This window comes from Crocuta crocuta, unplaced genomic scaffold (assembly GCF_008692635.1).
Source record: "Crocuta crocuta isolate KB4526 unplaced genomic scaffold, BGI_CrCroc_1.0 scaffold32, whole genome shotgun sequence".
NCBI classification, from domain to species: Eukaryota; Metazoa; Chordata; class Mammalia; order Carnivora; family Hyaenidae; genus Crocuta; species Crocuta crocuta.
In genome coordinates this window covers 11,741,216-11,745,426 of record NW_027529424.1, presented here as the reverse complement: position 1 = coordinate 11,745,426, position 4,211 = coordinate 11,741,216, and positions in this window count along the sequence as shown.

The window sequence follows — 4,211 nt, the reverse complement described above, 5'->3', positions numbered from 1 at the left end:
AAAAAAAAAAAACAAAAAAAAAAAAAAAAAAAAAAAATCAAACATGAAAGGCAAATCGAGAATAACCTAGGGGATATTTTAAATATGAAAAAATCCTGGCTGTCTTGACAGCTTTTCTTTTTAAAATGTCAGAGGCAAACATCGCCGCTCAGAAGACCGATTTCTGGTTGTCTTTCTGGATGGAGAAAAGGATGATCACAAATTAAACTGAGGACAAAGGAGGAAAGAGAGATCCTCAAATTCTCTGTGCATCAGCATGAGTCGGGGAAAAAAAGCTCTCCACGTTGTCAAAAGAAGAACGGAGACAAAATGTCTGTGAACTGTAGCCAAGGCGAGCGCACATTTTTCAGACATTTTCCAGCAACTTCCGCGGAGAGATAAAAGGTGTGGTAACTCCTCATAGAGAAGTACAGATGATTTATCTACTCAATTACGCTACACGTCAAAAGGCACCAAAGCAGAAGATGGGTCTCAAAGAATGACCACGTCAGGCGCCACAGCTCAGAGCTGAGTACCGCCTGGGTCAGTGCAGCTCTGAGGGAGACGCTGGCCCCTCTGCATGACGATGAGTGCTTTGAACGTTCTCAAAACGAGTCAAGTGGCAAAATTACTAGCTACCATTTACAGTATTAGCAAACGTTCAGAGTCACAGAGAGGATGTCTGCTGAGGCGTCTTTCCACAGAGGAGGTAGGTGCTTATTCTGGCCCTGGAGCCGCGTTCCTGGCTGCTCCCCATCCTTTCCCCTGACCCCCCATGAAATCTGGTGGCAGAACCGAGTGTGAGAATGGGTAACAGGTTGGCTGACTTCAAGACAAGCTGTCAGGCACAGGCAATGCTCCTGAGAGCACCCAACCCCGTGCCTCCACATAAACGAAAATGATAGCTCCTGATCTCATAACAAGCTTGTTCTAAAGACTAGTTCTGGAAAGTGGTTTGGTTTTTCCAGATGATGATCTTGTGGACTCTCAAGGGAGGAAAAAAATATCTTACAGTTGCTACAAGAGCAACTTACCCAGTTTCCACCCGCCGTGCTGATGCTCGAAATGCTAGCATTTCAGATCTTTTTCTTTTTTTAATGTTTATTATTTATTTTTGAGAGAGAGAGACAGAGACAGAGTGTGAGTGGGGGAAGACACAGGATCGAAGCTGTGAGCACAGAGCTGTGAGCTGTGAGCACAGAGCCCGATGCAGGGTTTGAACCTGCAAACTATAAGATCATGATGTGAGCCAAAGTCAGACATTCAATGGGCTGAACCACCCAGGCTCCCCAGATCTTTCTACTTCCTGCTAACTAAAGGGGCCACTATTTAAGAATAATTGGAGATTTAACCTGGCTCTATGTCAGTTGATCAAATTATTTCTGATGGCAGGTTAGGATGGAAGGGCCCAAGACTGTACGCAACCCCAAGAAGGAGGGGATCTTGAGAGCAGACAGTCAGGGTACTGTGCATGCTTCACGTTTTTTATTTCTAAACTGGCTCTGTAAGAGAACTTGGTACTACTTGGGACTAAACTATCTTTAAATGAGAAGACTCAAAACAAAAAACAAATTTTAAAGAAATCTCTCAATTTCTGGGAGTAAACAGGATTGGCTTGGATATTGTAAATCAATAGGAGACTCAAAAATTGTGATGTTCATCACAAGTTAATCCAAATTTCACCTTTAGGTCGAGTAGCTAATAGGCATTGTATATTCTCGCGTATATTTTTCCCCGTCTTTTCTTTCTGCCTTTTGATAAGAAGCTTCTGGTCTTCTCCAAGTTCCATAATCTCACGTGGGCCACCCGCAGTGCCTTCAGACCACTTAAAGGCATATGTGGTTCTGTTCACTTTTTAAAAAAGAAAAAGCTGCCCGGAAGAAGAATCGGCATGTTTCCAGGATGGTTACAATATCCGGAGTCTTCTGTGGGCTTCCTGATGAGAAAGTCCATTCCTGTCGGCCAGGAGAGCATTCCTGTCAAAAATGCAAATAAGAGCCAGGACAAGGAACAGCTCTGCAAAAGAAAAAGCCATAAGCCATAAAAGTTGTGCTTAAATATTAAAAACTAATAATAATAATAATAATGTAACTAAACTGGAGAGTTACTGCGCAATCAGCATTTCTCCTGTTCATTGAACAATTTGGGACCCTCTGCAGACTCACCTCTTTCGGGCAGGGGTGGCGGATCTGCCGTCTGAATAACCCTCTGTTAGACGGCCCTAACATCCCAAGTGAAACGCCAAGCTCCAACCACGCTAAGATGTCATCGCCAGCCTCACACGGTATAATTAATCCCTTCACCTCTGCCTGTCTACACAGTACAACATAACTACAGGTTGCCCATCACCTCCTGACTTCCCCAGGTGAGTCATTATTCTAATTAACAGTTAGGGAAATTACCAGAACAGATCTATACCGCGTTCCATAAAGAAAAGTTGCCTTTTGGCTCGTGTGTTAGCTTCACGTGCGTGCCTGCACACACGTGTGTGTCTGTACCTGTGTGCCGTGGGACGCGCGTGTGTGTGCCACATACCAGAGACACCGACTGTGGTTGCTTTCTTTCAAATCTGAGCTCCCGAGGGTCTTATGTATTCAGCCAGGGCTGCATCTGTTCGAATCTCTGTCAGATAAACAAATATTTAAATGTAAGCAATATTGGAGAGATTGCTTTAGGCGCTGAAGCCTAGCTCGGCGTTTAGGAGACGAAGCCGGCCTGACGCCTGTGTGGCTGACTGCAGAGCACGGGGGTCGGCGGGCTCACTGGGTGTGGACCACACATCCTCAGGTCTGCGTGGACTGGCTCATTTTCTTGCAGAATGCACTTGCAAAATCATTCAGGGAAGATGATTTCACAAGTACACAGCAGAGCACGCTTCCTGATGATGCCACAGTCCAATGTCCCGCCCCGTTTGCACACGGCCCCATCGTCTCTCCCGAGAGCACCTTCCTCCCCAATTTGTTTTCTTGGGAACATGGGCTCTTGTTCTCTATAAAGGAGATGGTGTCAGACTACACTTTTTTTCACTTTAATAACTCCGATGTCATTTATTTTCAGACTCAATGACACAGCGATGAGATAGATCATTGGTAAATAGGATGACAGAATTCTTATTTTGAAAGTTTTCAACAAACACTGAAGGTAGGCACATGGGAAAAAAATCTCGTGTTTTCATGTACACTCATACGAGTGTAGGGTCGAAATGCTTCATGCAAAAGAGTCTTATCAGTTTTAGGTAACGTCGAGGGTGATATGAGCTGGAGAAAGAAAAGAATTGAAATGTGCAGAGCACCTCCTCTACCCTGGCCTGCTGGTGCTCACCGCATCACAGAGAAGTCATTCCTTCCCCAAGTCCCGACTCTGGCTCACGTTCCATTCAGGCAAAGAGCCCTAATGTCCTTCCTGTCTCCAGGATGGAGACAGCCTTGACCCGCATGCAAAGCACAGCAGGTCTCTGTCTCTTTCTCTGTCTCTCCTCCCTCTCCCCATCCCTGAACTCTGTACCCACGACGTGAGCCATCCTGGGCCAGCCGTGCTGGTGACACCGGCCCACAGATAGCCAGCCCCCCACACCCCCGGGGCAGCGGGCACGCCTAACCCCACACTACCCTGCAGATTCCTGAGCGGGACCACCCACGGAATTACCAGAGCCTAGTGCAAAAGAAAAGTCTGAAGCGCCCTGTGAAACACGATACAGTACTTTTAAGATGGTGACAACAGAGAGACCAAGATGTCACAGACAGACTCTGCAGACACACTCAGGACGCATCCCATGAAGCCAGCCCTCTGCACGAGGGAGCCCAGGGAGAGTCAGCAGGCCTGGCTCACGTGGGAATAGCCCAGCTGCCTGGTGGGACTCACTCCGGAACTAAAGTAAATGGCCACTTTTCCTGCCCAAAGTTTTCTCTCTCTCTCTCTTTCTTTCTTTCTTTCTTTCTTTCTCTCTTTCTTTCTTTCTTTCTTTCTTTCTTTCTTTCTTTCTTTCTTTCTTTCTTTCTTCTTCCTTCCTTCCTCCCTTCCTTCCTTCCTCTTTCCTTCCTTCCTTCCTTCCTGCCCTCCTGCCTTCCTTCCTTTCTCTTTCCTTCCTTCCTTCCTTCCTCCCTCCCTCCCTCCTTTCTTTCTTTCTTTCTTTCTTTCTTTCTTTCTTTCTCTTTCCTTCCTTCCTTCCTTCCTTCCTTTCTTTCTTTCTTTCTCTTTCCTTCCTTCCTTCCTTCCTTTCTTTCTTTCTTTCT